This window comes from Schistocerca nitens, chromosome 6, assembly GCF_023898315.1.
Source record: "Schistocerca nitens isolate TAMUIC-IGC-003100 chromosome 6, iqSchNite1.1, whole genome shotgun sequence".
Lineage (NCBI taxonomy): Eukaryota > Metazoa > Arthropoda > Insecta > Orthoptera > Acrididae > Schistocerca > Schistocerca nitens.
The window spans coordinates 351416518-351434179 of NC_064619.1; the positions used below are offsets into that span (position 1 = coordinate 351416518).

Sequence of the window (17662 nt, forward strand, 5' to 3'; positions counted from 1 at the left end):
CTGAAGCAGAAAATTCGTTCGTAGTTTTCCTTATACTCCAACTCTTTGGATGTACAGTTAGAACTTGTGTTTTGTCACACATACAGTCTGAATTGTGAAACTTCTCTTTCAGCTGGATGATAATTTCACTTTCTCCATTTTCACTCTCCTTTTTCTGGTTGTGCCACATAAGTATGCTCTAACACAGAGGGTATTCTTTTCTGTTTTTGCTTTGGGTACTTTTTCTCACTCTGGAGCCTCTTTTTCTTCACAGAAGATTCACCTAAATACTGAAGGCTGTCTTTTAAAGCATTGAGTGCCAGGTCTGATGCTACTTCATCTACACTAACAATACATTAGGATATTTGTTTATCATCCACTCCTGAACATTCCTTAAATTCTTCTGCACTTTTGCATGACCTTCTTCCCTAAACAGATTGCAACAATATGATTTTGACTTGAAATCCATTTGTTACTAAACATTACTTTACGACACATTTACATTGCACTTTGTTAATCAAGCCACAGCCATAAAACATGCAAAACAAAATTTTCATAATATACAGAGATCAGTGGATTAATGGTGACTAGTTGAAATAAGCGTCTCTCTGATTGACTGTTCGCTAAAACAGCCCAATGTTGCTTGGTCGAAAACAAAGTGTCTCTCATTGGCTGTTCACAGAACCTGGCCTGAATAAAGTAACTGCTATTGGCTGGTGTTATAGAACAAACTGGATACATAGCTGCTTACTGCATGTCGATGGTGTACTTAAGTTGACAAAATATTTTTTTTATGCATGATGCCTTTAGTGTGTCATCTTGATATTTACAATATTAATTTTTTTTTTTCAAAAAAATTGAAGATGGGGTGTTTTGCAATATTCAAGGTCAAAGGTCAAGGTCAATGACCGTTAGTATGAAAATTCTCAGAAACCTGATATGTGGCGTATCAATATAGCTTTACAATGGTACCATTTTCATTGCTGTAACTGAATTCTAACCGGAACTAAAGTCTATGTTGTGACAGACGAGCATGTAAATTTAGCACAAATTCCAAACTTTCCAGACCTGTAACTTTGGGTTGTTTTTGGGGAAGGAGGCCAGACAGCGAGGTCATCGGTCTCATCGGATTAGGGAAGGATGGGGAAGGAGGTCGGCCGTGCCCTTTCAGAGGAACCATCCCGGTATTTGCCTGGAGTGATTTAGGGAAATCTCGGAAAACCTACATCAGGATGGCCGGTTGCGGGATTAAACCGTTGTCCTCCCAAATGCGGGTCCAGTGTCTAACCACTGCGCCACCTCGCTCAGTAGACCTGTAACTTTCTTCACAGTTGTAATAACATCTGCAAATTTGTATTTTTCCATCTCTTCACTGGGTCATTGAATGCACCAAATTTGAAAGAAATCCGAGAGGGTCAGGTTGAGAGGTGCATTGAATTGACATCGTTATGTCATGGAACAAATCTAATGTGTGGTATCATTACTTTCAGTTGACCTAACTATTTATCACCTATTACATCACACCATTCACATAAGTACAATAATATTATCATCAAAGAAGATACATTCACAGTAATCTTTAGAAAACAATAGGTAACTAATATAAAGGTCTGAGTGTGACAACAGACCCCCATCAAAATGTTGGTTGTGACAACAGACTGATGTCAAGATTATGCCATGGTCTATGATGTTAAGCGGGTAGGCGATAATTTGATTGTGAGATGACGAAGGCAATGAATTTAAATATAAAATGAAAGTTGTGGGAACACAATGACCTGTAGCGTAATCTGGGGTCCATGTTCAATACATCTTAACACACTTGAAATTTCTAAACTTAATTACTTTTCCTACAGTCTTATTTCCAATTTTAAACTACACTGTTCTACATAAAATCGAAGATACACATCTGTACAGTGTATGTTCTTAAACCGCCAGCGTGAAAGCACAATGTATAGAACTACAGCATAGCCTACTTGCCAACATTCGTACGTAGTTTTGGAACAATACTGAATTGCAATGCAAAGAAGTTTGTCTGCTAGAACTTATATATACATTGTATTTCATAACAACAATACCTGGAAAAATTCGTAGCTAGAAACTTTTTCTAAATGCTGACTGACAATGCAATATTACTTGCTTGGTACAACTATTTTAATACAAACGAGATGTTTTTCAGTAACATTTTTTGTGGAAGATACAGTACCACGGACGTTTTCCGTACCTAGGATGGATACTGGTCTTCAAGGCAACACCTAAACAATAATACAACTAGAAGTCAACATAACCGTAATTCCAACTAGAATCCCCCGCCTAAGTGAAATCAAAACACTTAAAAGAAGACATGCCACTACCACACCACAAAACAAAATGTCAGTTAATGTCTGATAACGTCCGTCGGTGGTCACAATCAGATGCGAATTCCACATTTGAATGTAGACCGTCACATTACTTCACATCACCTCACGTCCCGTCAAAACAACTGCAAACTGTAGTGCATTTCAATTGGCGGTATTCACATTGGCCGCCACGTCACACCATGGCATTGTCAAGTTTTCTTGGGTTTCCATGAAGAAAGTTTTGGCAGGTGATGTAAAGGCCCGTCCACACGTTACGATCTGTCTGCGCAAATGTCTGCACACATCACTTCTGTGCAGACAGATCGTTGCGTGTGGACAGAAGATTTGCACCAACCTGAGGTGTGTGCAAACCTGGAAGTTGGAGTTGGAGGTTTGAGCGAAACCTCTCAAATCTGGGGGTTCAAACCACATCTGCGCAGACAAGTTGGAGCGTGTGGACAGGAGATCGCCGCAAATCTGTCGCGAAACAGCTGTTTGCTCAGTGTAGTGTTTGTATTTGTGCGAACAGGGCATTAAATTGGCTGATACTCGTCAGTGCTCTCGAGAGTTTGTAAGTGAATACATTGAATTTATAGAAACCACCCATGTTTGCGGAAGATTAAAAGTAAAGAATATAGTGACCGAGACAAAAAGATTGCAGCATACAATGCTCTAATTGAGTTACCCAAAGTTCAGAAATCTAGATATGGTGTAGGAGTAGATCAAGTATACCAGCCAACGTTATGGTATTTTGATCTGCTTGGCTTTCTTAGTGATCAAGAAACACCAAGACCAAGCAGGAGTACAATTGAAGATGAAATTGGAGTGTCAATGTTACCGCCAGCCGTTCATGAGGAGAAATTGCCCTTCTCATACAAGTATTTTTCCTCATAATATGAAGGGTTACAAGCTTTAAGAGATAATTATAAGTTTCGACATCCATCCGCAAATAATTTCGCCAGTCGTTAGGTTCGTCCTGCAACTCTCTCAGAAAATTTACGTGAGAAAACTGCTTTCGCTTTAGCAGCCACTGTCTACACCATTTTGCCCGCTTTCTCTGTTTCCTGCGGTTGGTCTGAATGTTTTTTGCAACACAAGTTGCGAACACAGACCACAACAGAACTTCCTCCATTTCTATATTTCAAAATAACTGAATTTAATGTTTGACGTTTACGGGGAGCGTAGTCGCTTGCCACTGATATTTCTTTTCTACACCGACAGATGGCGGGCGAGTAGTAGATTGGGGTTTGTGTCGTGTGAACACACCACATTTGCAGCGATCTTTTGCATGTACAGACATCTGCACCGATGTCTGCGCAGACAGATCGTTGCGTGTGGACCGGGCTTAACACTAGCGTTGTTAGCTGCAAAACGTGCTTTGTTAGTGCTGTATGTTTTCGCGATTTTGACTAAGCTAAACATATGATGCAGACTTGTTGTAGCTGGGATTCACAGTCATTGACATAGAGAAGACGTACTATATTGTATTTTCATATTACTTTCGTTTGCTATGGCGAGGAACAATTTATGTGCTGAAAATGCATGTAAAGCTGACAAAATGTTACGCCAGCTGTGTTGGATTTGAGTGAAGGCGGTTCCAAGGGAGCGGGCTACTGATTTGGTAGCACATGAGGTACTGCATGACATCTCACTGCCTCTGTCAGCTTGGTTATTGTACACTTACTTGTTTATGACCTACTATTTTACTCTTCGATGCTGGTAGCCGTTTTATATGATTGACATAGTGAAGACATACTGTATTGTTTTTCATATTACTTTCATCCTGTACAAACTACCCCCAACTCTCCCTCCCCTGTCGCTGTTGCACCATCGCCATCTGCAGGCTTCCCACCGCTCCCTGCACCACCTCCGACAGGCTCCAAGCTAGCACGGATTTCGGCTCGCCACTCCACAGTCTCTGTGCCACCCACGCCCCCTCCCTCTGCATTATCCACCCTCATGGTGGGAACTTCCCCCCTTCATCTCCCCCTGCAACCCAGCCCCCTCTCCACTCTGTCCTGTCCACGAAACCTTCCAAACGCCCCAATGTTGACCCTTCCCCCTCAATCTCTACAAAGAAAACGCCTGATCCCCGTGACCCACCTACCCACATGGACGCGACCCCAAACCCCATCCCTGCCACACCAGCCACCCACACCTTTGTCCTCTCCAATCCTGACCCTCATTTCCTTGATGCCCGCACCCTCACCCTGGCCATCCGTAAATACTTCACCCATGCCCCCATCTCCCTTCTTATTCCTCGCAAGGACTTGGTCCTCATTAAATTCCCCAATGCTTCCTTCCATACCAATCTCCTCTCCCGAATTCCACACATCCAATTTGGCCAACGAGACACCCTCACCCCTTACCACACCCCGTCCTCTCCCATCAGCCTCAACCCACCCCCCCCCCCCCCGACATCCGCCAGTCTTCCCTGCCATGATCTCGAAGCTTAGCCCCATGGTCACGGAGGCTGAGGTGTTGGCGGAACTCAACTCCCAGCCCAACATTGAAATCCGCTCGGCCCGTCGCATCTTTAATGATGCCGGGCTGACTTATCTGATGTGGATGTTCAACGAGTCCTCCTCCTACATTGACTGCCTCCTTACAGATGGGGCCCTCATATACAATCACTGTCACAAAGTGGACCCCTCCCGTTCCCCAGTCCAATCCTACCACTGCCAATGCTGCCTCAAGTACAATGACCATGTTACCTCCACCTGCAAGAACAAGAATTGCCCCAACCTCACCTCTCCCCATCCTGCAACACCTGTAACGAACCCCATCCTACTTACTCCTCGAAGTGTAAAGCAAAACCTCCTCCAGTCACCCCTGAGCTCAACGTCCCTGTCCATCCTGTTAATGCCCCCTCCACCCCAACAACTTGCTCCGCTGACCCCTGCAGAGGACATCATCCATTTCATGACCATTGTGCTCCAAAACATCCACCCCTTCCACCGCTCCCACACCCTTTCCCAAATCACCCTTGCTCCCCATTCTATCTCTCATCTTATCACCTACACCATCTGCTCCCACAACCAGGCCCATTTCACCTTCAACCCCTCACCACCCTCTTGGCGCGACAACACTACAGTATCCTGTACCATAATATCTGGTCCTTGACCACCCACAAACTCCTGTTCTTCCACACCCTCCATCAGGACTGCGTGGATGCCTTCATCCTAAATGAAACCTTCCTTCAACCCCGTATCTCCATCTCCACAGCTGCTTATACCCTTCACCGCACCTATAACCCGTACCCTCTGGCACTTGGCGGGGTTGCTATAGGTCACCTCAAGCACTCCCTGTTCGGCTCCAACCTCTCCTCAACAATCCTGCCAAGCTTCTCACCCTCAGTCTCTTCTTCCCCACCCTTACTGTCACCTGTGCCACCATTTATGTCCGACCTCAAACCCCCATCCCATATGATTTCCCACAATGAGCGCACCTTCTCCGCCTATGTGATTGTTGCCGACCTCAATATCCACAGCCGTGCTCCTGCTGACCTCCAGCAGTGGCATCGTTTTATCACCACCCTCCAGGGAGACCTGGTTCCCCTCCCTCAGCACACCCTATCCAAATTCAACACCACTCCCAATGTGATCCTTGCCTCTCCCAACCTCCTTGGGCACATCACCGCAGATGTCCTTGACCTCTTTGGCAGTGACCATACTCCCATTCTCCTCACTATCTCTGATGGTCACCATGCCCGCCCCACTCCTCACCCAGACATCCCTCGTAAACTTGTCCATGATTACTCCCGTGCCAACTGGGGTGCCTACCGGGACTCCATTCACACCCAGGTTGAAGGCCACGACGTTATACTCCATCTCCTGATGACATATCCCACACTGCTGCCTTCCTGCACCAGACCTTGTCTGACGCCGTCACCACCCGTATCCCTACCAAAGCCATTCACCCTCACCGCCCAGCCCTGCCCCAACAGGCTGTCCTTCACCTTTCCTGAATCCCGCCGCCTCTACCGCTCTTATCTCCGCACTCGTGACTGGGACACACTCACCTGCCATTGGCAATTACAACGACACATCCGCAACCTGCTTACTGCAAAGAAACGCCACGCTTGGCGACAGACATGTACACAACCCAACACCACGCTTCCAATAAACTCTTCCAAGTATTGGTCTGCTTTCCACTGCCTTACTGGGAACCGCCCCACCCCACAGTACCCTCACCTCCTTGATGACCATCTGTTTCCTGACAACCTCAGTAAGGCCAACCACTTTGCCTCTCACCTATGCAATGTTCTTTCCATCCCAGATGATCCCCAATTTGATTATTCCCTCTTCCCCGACATCATCAACCATACAAATACCTCTCTTCCTCCCCTTGCTCCTAGTTTCCAGTACTTGGGCAACATACCACCATCTGAACTTAACACTCCCATCACTACACAGGACATCAGCCTCACACTCCGCACTAAATGCAACACTGCTCCCAGCCACGACTGGGTTACCTACCACCACCTCAAACACTGTCCTCCCTCCTTTCTTGCAGTCCTTGCCACCAGCTTCTACCCAGACCTGTGGAAAACCTCCCGTATCCTGATTTTCTCTAAACCCAACAAGCCCCCATCTCATGCCTCTTCCTATCGCCCTATATGTCTCACCTCGGTGTTCAGCAAGCTCTTGGAATCCATCCTTACCCAGCGCATCCATCACCACCTGCACCAAAACCACCTCCTCCCCAACACCCAATGTGGCTTTTGGCCTTCCTTCTCTGCCGATGACCAACTCCTACACCTCACTCATCTCCTCTCCCTCCAGCTTAAACCCCATCGCTCTGCTTTTTTTGTCTCCCTCGACCTCAAAAACGCCTAAGACTGGGTCTGGCATCCCAGTCTCCTGTTGAAACTCCAGACCTATGCCCTTCCTGTCAACTACGTCCATCTGATTGCCTCCTTCCTCTCCTGCCGCCCCTCCTATGTTACCATCCATAACGCCGATTCCTGCACCTTCTACCCCGCTGCAGGTGTGCCACAGGGCTCCGTCCTCTCCCCTCTCCTCTACCTCCTGTACACAGCAGGTATGCCCCAACCCCCCCTCCAGTATACCCCCCTGCAGTATGCTTATGACACAGCATTCCTTGCCCTCGCTCCTACCCTCCAACAGTCCCAATGCCTTCTCCAGAATCACCTTGACCTTTTTGCCGCATGGTGTAGCCAGTGGTTCCTGAAAATCAATCCTTTCAAGACGCAGGCAATCATCATAGATCGTACCACTCGCTCCTTGATTTCTCCCTTACCATCTGCTCCCGTCCTGTCCGCCTCTCCCCCACCCTCACCAACCTTGGCCTCACCATTGACTGTCACCTCACCTGGATCCCTCATCTCCGCTCTATCCAATCCAAAGCCCACAACCGCCTCCAACTCCTCAAACTCCCCTCTGGCCAGACATGGGGGTTGAACCCCTCTACCATCCACCACACCTACAAATCCTTAATCCATCCCATCCTCTGTTATGCCAGTCCTTCCTGGATATCTGCACCCCCAAATTCTATCATTCCCTCTAGATCCTCGAGCACCATGCATTCTGCCTCGCCTTCCATATATGCCTCCTGTCCCCCACGCGGATCCTCTACAACCTGATTCCTTTCCCCCATCTGCTCCTATTCCTCGAACATATCCACATACTCTCTCATCCCCTGGTTGCTCCACTCCTGTCCAACCCCTGCCCTCTGCTGCGCCTTCACTGTTGTGTCCCTCCTACCCTCCATCTCTACAACCTTCATCTCCTTTCCCAAGGTGGCTTCCGTCAACTCCCCCTCCCGGATGATACCCCTCCCCCTCCATTTATCCCTCATATCAACTCTGATCCTCATATCCCCCTCCTTTCCTCTGTGCTTTCCCCTGGCTCCCGCTTCCCCCCTTCCATCCTGTTTTCCCCTCCTACCCTCTCTCTGCCTCCCTTCTCTCCCCTGAGTCCTTTCTGCTCTCCCCTCTACTGCCTTTCTCACTCCTTCTAGCATCCACCCAGCCCCCCCCCCTTTCTATGTCCATCAGTTCCCCCTTTTCTCCTGTCCTCCCCCCTTTTTCCCCTTCGTAGGTCCGCTGTCGTTAGTTGTGTTTTTGTGTGTCTTCAAAAGAATGGTTCAAATGGCTCTGAGCACTATGGGACTCAATATCTGAGATCATAAGTCCCCTAGAACTTACCAAAGGACATCACACACATCCATGCCCCAGGCAGGATTCGAACCTGCGACCGTATCGGTCGCGCGGTTCCAGATTGAAGCGCCTATAACCGCTCTGCCACGTAGGCCGGCTTTTGTGTGTCTTCATCCACATCGTCACCACAGTGTTTTTATATTTTAAATTCCGCGACTTACCGCCATTTTACAGTTTTTACAATGTCACCGTTTTATTGCCTGTTTTTCTTGTATGTTTCTATTCTTGTTATGTTTTTTAACTTTTTAGTAGGCTGTAGAGCGGCATATTACGCTGCTGCCAGCTCGCCCCTGGAGGGGGTGAATTGAAACCCAGTAAAGAAAAAAAAGGACACACAAATACGACCTCAACCACTTCCCCTACCTCCTCCTTTTCCTCCAACATCTCCACCTCCTTTACACTGTCTATAGGCTTGACCTCCCCACCCCCTGGTTTCCTCCTTCCTCTCTGCCTCCCCCTGCCCGATGCGATGCCTCTATTGCTGTATCCCTCCCTCCCTCCCTCTCACCACCTCCACACCCTCCAACTCCTTCATCAGGGTAATTTCCAGCACCTCCCCCTCCCGGATGTTGAACTTCGCTGTGACATATATACTTCCTTCCAACTGTAATCTGGCCTTGCTCCCCCCTCCCCTTTTCTATGTCCCCTCCATCAGTTCCCCCTTTTCTCCTTTCCTCCCCCCTTTTTCCCCTTCATAAGTCCACTGTCGTTAGTTGTGTTTTTGTGTGTCTTCATCCACATCGTCACCACAGTGTTTTTATATTTTAAATTCCTCTCCCCTCCTTCTCCCAGAGCGGATTTTCCTCCTTCACCCCCCCCCCAAGTCCCTGCACCCCATCCACGCCTCTTTCCCTCCCACGTCCTTCCCTCCCTGACCCTCTTTGGCGCACCCCCCACCCGTCTCCCCCCTCTCTTCCCCTCCCTCCCTTCTCCCTCATCTCCTAGCAGCTGGCAGATCCTCTGATTTGCTCATCGCCAGTTTGCTATGTCAGTGTTGTGTTTGGTGCTGTTCTCCTGTGCGTCGAGAGGTGTGATTTTATTTGTGTGCTGGACTTGTACATAGTGTGCTTGTCAGTGATTGTTATGTTCTACGCCGTCTGTTGATACTTTTGTACTCGGGTCATCAATTGCCTTGTGTTCTTTTAATTGTCCCAGTGTGTGGTTTTCTTTCTTTTTGTGTGCGCTACGTTTTTATGGTTTTTATCTCCATTTTACAGTCGCCCCTTTTTGTCTATTGTCTTCCATAATGTTCACCCCCTTTTTATATCTATGCACACCATGTTTTCTCCTTTATGTCTTTTTTAAATTTCTTCTATTATACGTTTTATGTGTTTTGGATGAAGAGCAGTGCATATGCTGCTGCCAGTCTGCCCCGATGGGGAATTGAATTACAGTAAATAAAAAAAGAAAAAGACACACAAATGTGTCAGCTTACATTACGTTGACATGGCTTAAGGCCATAATAAATAAGTAACATGGCTACATAGTTAAAATGTTTTGTATAATCGGCGTAACGTCGAGTTACATAATGAATCTGTAAACAATTTTCTTAAACATTCTGTATTTTTCAGCAGCACTTGATAAAGGCCTAGGGCCGAAATTGCAATAGTGTAATAAAAACTTGTAACAGTCACTGGCCTAAAGATGATGTCCTTCCATGCTGCAGAGTTCTTCAGCACGCCATTGTAGAACCTGACATAGAAACAGCTAAGAAAAAAAAGCCAACTTCGAAAATTTGCTTTGTGTGGGACAGCCTATGCAGGCTCACTGATTGTATCAGTACCTGTTCGTATTGTGATATATTGTAAAAATTTCTAACATTCGCGTGTATCGCAATAAACTCGTGCTGTTACCGTCAATTGTAGGCTGGAACTTACTTGTGCTCTTTTAAAAATTTTGAGAACGGAAGGCCTATCCTTGTTCAAAACAATCGTTCTCCAGTTTCATCTTAATTACTTAATACCTATGTATTATCCCAGATCTTACGTGATCTGGGGTAATACATAGGTTATTTTTGAGAATTTTCTGTCAGTTACAAAACTATATTTTCGTAACTTACCGGTACGAGAACGGATAACTTATTCAATAGCAAATCAGCATTTGTGATTCACAGTTACTACCATGGAATACATCACGCTGAACTTCATTGTATGTCAACGCAGATAAATCTGAATGTTCGGAAGTTACCATTGTCCTGTGTGTAATTTCATTTGTAGTAAATCGGCGTTTGTGATTTAGTTACTATAGCAGATACTGGAACTAAAAACTGAATTACATATAGTTTTTCCTTAAAGGGGAGTGCATATTATCTACATTTATCGAATTTAACTCTATTTTCGAGTTTGCTAACAACTATAATTAACCTTAAAGAGTTTTAGTAAACTAATATATTTACCACAGGTTCTTTCTTGCCTTAATACAAATCTTGTTTTGTGTATTTCCTTCAATTCCTATAGAATTGTAGTAATTTTTTAGCTCAACAGATTAAGATATAATGAGCAACCTTAAAGGCCAATTTACACTGGCCGTCACGACACCGTCATGACAAGGTTTATTCACACTGTCTATCACATCACAGAACTTCAAATCAACTCAAGTCACGTGATCTCAATTCTCATGGCTGTCTTCATCTATGTTTTCGCAGGAATTGCGATATTCACAAGGTGATTTTCATCTTTCTTTATGCGCAAAATGCACACACGCAGCTTGGTAGCTTATATATATATACATATTTAAGTCCACATTTGTATGACAGTGACGTTTCTTGGACTCACATCTTTTTCAGCTTGCAGAGATAGCTTTACATCACTGAAGGATGACAGATGCGAAAGAAAACACAAAAAAATTGTGTGGGTCCGAAAAATGTCACGTGGAACAGAACATTATGCGAGGTACCCAAAGAAGAGGAATCTCCATTTTATGTTTTAGAAAGTCGAAGCATTAGTTTTTTTTTCATTTTGCACCCAGAATTACTAAAAGAAACGCAAAGTGTTACGAACTCCCATCACATCCCATGAAAAATTGGTTTGTTTAAGGTTAAGTTTCGTTGCTGTGCAATACTCATATCTCCCTCAACACCTCTCCTTGGAGATTCCAAAAGGACAGGATAAACAAAGTTGTCGGTAGCGCGTTCCTTGCTGTTAGAAGCATAATTGTTTTATCTTATAGCGAAATTGAAGTAGATCATTTTCGTTGCTGTGCAATACTCATATCTCCCTCAACACCTCTCTTTGGAGATTCCGAAAGGACAGGATAAACAAAGTTGTCGGTAGCGCGTTCATTGCTGTTAGAAGTATAATAGTTTTATCTTATAGCGAAATCGAAGTAGATCATTCCTGAGAGTTAGTGTGGGCAGATATCATTCATGGCAACCAGAATAAAATAACAATTGGATCTTTTTAGTGACTTCCAAACTGATAAAATTGTTGAAATGTTTAAAGAAAATTTGAGTTTATTTTCAAACACATAACCCCCTCCCCCCCAATATGTTCGCAGATATATATGTTTAAATACGAAGGTAAGCATAAAAAAATCATCCGAAATTTTTCGAAAAGCATTCTCTGAAAATTGTTTCGAGTAGTCAATTCATAAGCCCACGTGAATAGTAAACGGTTATGAAAACACTACCTCTTCACAACAAATAAGCCCGAGTTAATAACAAGCATCAAAGCGGATACAGGGGTTAGTGAACACAGGTTTGTCGTAACAAGACTGAATATTGTAACCCCTAAAACCTTCCAAAATAAACGAAAAATATACCTATTCAAAAAAGCAGGTAAAAATTCATTTGACGCATTCCTGAGAGACAATCTCCACTATTTCCAAATTAATAACATCAATTTAGGCTAGATGTGGCTTGTATTCAAAGAAATAGTATCGACAGCAATTGAGAAATTTGTACGAGTGAAATTAAGAAACGACGGAACTGATTCCCCATAGTACACAAAAAGTGGCTCAGAGCACTCGCAAAAACAACGAAAAAAGCATGCCAAATGAACGCAAAATCTCGAAGACTGACGATATTTTACACAAGCTCGAAATTTAGCACAGACTTCATTGTGAGATATTAATAATATGTGCTGTTTGAGGCTTTCCCGGCGCTGCATCTGCTTGATAGGTTCCCGGGATTTACGCCGGATAATATTGTAAAAACCGCACAATATTTCCGCGAGACAACTGCCCGCCATCTTCAGGTGCTACTGTCGCGTCGCTGAGAAGCGCGCCAATTTATATGCTGGCTTTCTAGAACAGCGCAGGCGCCAGCGGGGCATAACGTCATCGAAGACCAATCGTAGACAGCGTCGAATATCAGAGCCCTCTGCTGGAGAAACGGGTCGCGGTCTGCGGAAGCGCGCCGCGGCGCGGGAAATGCGGCCTCCAGCAGAGGGCTCTGATATTCGACGCTGTCTACGATTGGTCTTCGATGACGTTATGCCCCGCTGGCGCCTGCGCTGTTCTAGAAAGCCAGCATATAAATTGGCGCGCTTCTCAGCGACGCGACAGTAGCACCTGAAGATGGCGGGCAGTTGTCTCGCGGAAATATTGTGCGGTTTTTACAATATTATCCGGCGTAAATCCCGGGAACCTATCAAGCAGATGCAGCGCCGGGAAAGCCTCAAACAGCACATCTGGTACCTCTACGGGGAGGAGATGGTTGACGCAGTACGTGAGTTCGATAAACTCCGCAACAAAAGGGAGAGACTGTTGTGCTCTCTCGCGTTCTTACTGAGATGTCGGGACCAGCAAACTACACCAACTTTCGCCAAGTTTACCCATTATGTGGACTCTGCGAAGGCCAGGAGAATTAAACAACGAGCAAGTAGGGCACTGGTGAGAGAAAGAATACGTTATACTAGACGAGTATTAGACCAAGTCTCCAGAAGCCTACTCTCACTTCACCTGAAGATCTCGTCGGGTCTGTCAGCGGATTCCTGGGAGTGGGTGGACAGCTCTACTTGGGCGTTTTCGGACTGGGTGCGGCAGCAAATCACAGCGCGTCAAACTTCTAAGTTCCAGCGCCTTACACACCGGTCATTGCAAGAAGAGAAATTTAGCAGACGGACTGTGTTTAATCTCACAGATAAACCACTGAGTGACGCTGCAATGTCAGTGTTAGAAAAGGGACTTAATTTTGCGCCTACTCCCAAGACCTTGCCCATCAAGGAGTTCATCAGTGCCGTTGAACAAGGTGTTTTAAAACTTCCGAATGATGCTGCTGAAGAGATAAGGCGAGAGGCTTGTAGATCAATAACCAGGATGCCTGCACCCAAGCAGAACGTCACCATTGAAGAAAGAAGAGCGCTCCGTTCGTTAAAAGAAGACAATGATATAGTAATTTTATCAGCTGACAAGGGTAACGCCACTGTTCTTATGCCTGCTACATCTTATTTTGGCAAGATGATGGACCTACTACAGGATACAGCGTATCGTCGACTCCAGAAAGATCCGACGGATGCCGTACAACGGAGGACATCCGCTCTCCTCAAATCCAGCCAACTCCCTGACCATCTGAAGAAGAGTTTAAGAGAACGAGCGCCAGTTCCGCCACGACTTTATGGCCTGCCTAAGATACATAAGGAGAATGTTCCGCTTCGCCCTATCGTTAGTAATATAGGTGCCCCAACATACCATCTAGCTAAACATCTGGCTTCTCTTCTGAGTCCCAAGGTGGGGAAATGTGAACACCATATTCGAAACTCAGAAGATTTTATACGGCGAGTGAAGAACCTGCGTCTTGAATCTACAGACTTACTAGTGAGTTTCGATGTGGTTTCCTTGTTCACACGGGTGCCTCTGATGGACTCATTACAACTTATAGGAGCCAAGCTGGAAGAGGACGTCTTACACCTATTCAAACATGTGCTTACCTCGACTTACTTTTTATTTAACAACCAGTATTTCGAGCAGACTGACGGTGTTGCTATGGGTAGCCCTTTGTCTCCCATAGTAGCAAATGTTTTTATGGAAGATTTCGAGGACAAAGCACTTCAGACGGCGGTTCTGAAACCCAAATGTTTTTGGAGATATGTAGATGATACGTTTGTGGTATGGCCGCATGGGACAGCAACGCTTCCTTCTTTCCTGGAACATCTGAACTCCCTCCATCCAAGTATCTGTTTTACCATGGAGGTAGAAAAAGATGGTGAGCTCCCGTTTCTGGATGTTTTGGTGCGTAGAAAAGGAGACGGCTCCTTGGGTCACAGTGTGTTCCGGAAGCCTACGCACACAGACTTGTATTTACAAGCTACGAGCTGTCATCATCCCTCACAGCGCAGCGGTGTATTACGGACGCTAGTGCACAGGGCTAGAGCCATCTCAGATCAGGACAGCTTACCGGCAGAGCTCAGCCATCTCCGCTCTGTATTTGCCCAGAACGGGTACTCCGAGAAGCAGATCCGCAACGCGTTTCGACCAGCACGCTCCAAACCTCAAGAACAACCTGAAGAAGCAGACACCACCACGGGGTTGGTTTTTCTACCGTATGTGGGTGGCGTGTCTTTTAAGGTGGGCAGAATTTTCAAGAAATACCGGATTAAATGTGTTTTCCGGCCTCCAGCAAAAGTGAAATCAATGCTGGGCTCTGTTAAAGACAACCTCGGCCTGAGGAGACCAGGAATATATAAAATCCCGTGCCAATGTGGGAAATCTTATATTGGCCAGACGTGTCGTACGGTCAAAGACAGATGCGACGAACATAAACGTCACACGAGGTTGGGTCAGCCAGAGAAATCTGCGGTTGCTGAACATTGCCTTGACACGGGACACGGCATGAATTATGAAGAAACCAAGATCCTCTCGCATGCTTCCACATACTGGGACTCCATCATCAAAGAGGCGCTCGAAATACGTATAAGCAGTGACCTAATAAACAGAGACACGGGGTTTCACCTGAGTAAGGCCTGGGAGCCAGCCTTGGCGGCACTAAGGAATCGTCAGCCACAGATTAGCAACCGCAGCGAGTCAACGCAGATGGGAAGCCTCAGCGCAGATGCTTAAATCGCGCGCCAACACCTCGCGCGCGCGAACGGGGTCCGTCGCTCCCGGCCGCATTTCCCGCGCCGCGGCGCGCTTCCGCAGACCGCGACCCGTTTCTCCAGCAGAGGGCTCTGATATTCGACGCTGTCTACGATTGGTCTTCGATGACGTTATGCCCCGCTGGCGCCTGCGCTGTTCTAGAAAGCCAGCATATAAATTGGCGCGCTTCTCAGCGACGCGACAGTAGCACCTGAAGATGGCGGGCAGTTGTCTCGCGGAAATATTGTGCGGTTTTTACAATATTATCCGGCGTAAATCCCGGGAACCTATCAAGCATATTAATAATAGTTTGCACAATGAAAGTCTGTCTGGGAACCTGGCACAAAATCCAAAGATATTCTGGTCGTATGTAAAATATGCTAAATTGCTAGGGCAAGACACAGACACTGCCTTCTCTGCGCAATAGCGATGGAAATACTATAGACGACAGTGCTGCCAAAGCAAATTTACTAAACACAGCCTTCTGAAATTCTTTCACCAAAGAGGACGAGGCAGATACTCCAGAATTCGAATCAAGAATAGCTATCAACATGACTAACTAGAGTAGATATCCTAAGTAGAGTAGATATCCTCAGAGTAGTGAAGCAACTTCTACCACTTCATGAAAGAAAATCTTCCGGTCCGACTGTATACCAGTTTCGTTCCTTTCAGAGTATGCTGATGCAATAACTCCCTACTTAACTATCATATACAACCGCTCACTCGATTAAAGATCCTTACACAGAGACAAGAAAGTTGCACAGGTCACACCAATATTCAAGAAAGGTAGTAGGAGTAATCCACTAATTTACATACCCACATAATTAACGTCGACACGCAGCAGGATTTTGGAACATATATCGTGTTCGAAAATTATGAATTACCTCGAAAAGAACGTTGTATTTATACAAAGTCAACACAGAGTTAGATAACATCGTTCTTATGAAACACAACTAGCTCTACACACATACAAATTGTTGAGTGCTATCGACAACGGATTTATAATTGATTCCATATTTCTAGATTTCCAGAAGGCTTTCAACACTGTACCACATAAGCAGCTTGTAGTGAAATTGCGTGCTTATGGAATATCGTCCCAGTTATGTGACTGTATTCGTGGTTTCCTGTCAGAGAGTTCACAAATCGTAGTAACTGACATAAAGTCATTGAGTAAAACAGAAGTGATTTCTGACGTTCCTAAGATAGTTTTATAGGCCCTCTACTGTTCCTTATCTATATAAGCGATTTAGCAGACAATCTCAGCAGCCGTCTTAGGTTGTTTGCAGATGATACTGTCGTTAAAATCATCAGAAGACCAAAATAAATTGCAAAACGATTTAGAAAATATATCTGTATGGCGCGAAAATTGGCGATTGACCCTAAATAAAGAAAAGTGTGAGGTCATCCACATGAACGCTAAAAGGAAACCTTTAAACTTCGGTTACACAAGAAATTAGTCAAATCTAAAAGCCATAAGTTCAACTAAATACCTAGGAATTACAATTACAAACAACTTAAATTGAAAAAAACACATAGAAAATGTTGTTGGGAAGGCAAACCAAAGACTGCGTTTTATTAGCAGAACACTTAAAAAATGTAAGATATCTGCTAAAGAGACTGCTTACACTATGCTTGTCCATCCTCTTTGGAGTACTGCTGTATGGCATAGAATCCTTATCAGATAGGATTAATGGAGTTCGTCTGGAAAGTTCAAAGAAGAACAGCACGTTTTGTATTATCGCGAAATATGGGAAAGTGTCACAGACATGATATGGGATTTGAGATGGACATCATTAAAACAAAGACGTTTTTCGTTGTGGCGGAATCTTCCCACGAATTTTCTGTCACCAGCTTTCTCCTCCAAATGCAAAAATATTTTGTTAATGCCAACATACATAGGGAAATCGATCATAATAATAAAATAAGGGGAATCACATGGAAAAATATAGCTGTTCGTTTTTTCCGCACACTGTTCTAGATTGGAATAATAGAGAATTATTGTGAAGGTGGTTCAATGAAGCCTCTGCCAGACACTGACATCTACAAAACTGTTTCACACACAAACCAGAGAGCTACTTAACAATAAATAAGCCTGCTACAAACACATATTTAGATAAACAATTTGCAGTGTCTGAAAGTTTCAATACATTTC

At 45.1% G+C, this 17662-nt stretch overlaps 1 protein-coding gene across 3 annotated transcripts in view; it reads right to left on the minus strand.

The window, feature by feature from the left end:
- LOC126263696 (DNA repair protein RAD52 homolog) overlaps positions 1-2391 on the minus strand; it is an 83634-nt gene extending 81243 nt beyond the window's left edge. The window contains exon 1 of one of the 3 annotated variants that reach the window (XM_049960825.1): positions 2055-2391. The gene's annotated coding sequence lies outside the window, so the exon portion shown is untranslated. The remainder of the gene's footprint in view (positions 1-2054) is intronic. The other 2 variants (XM_049960826.1, XM_049960824.1) reach the window with 2 other exon arrangements.
- Between the last annotated feature and the right edge of the window lie 15271 nt (positions 2392-17662).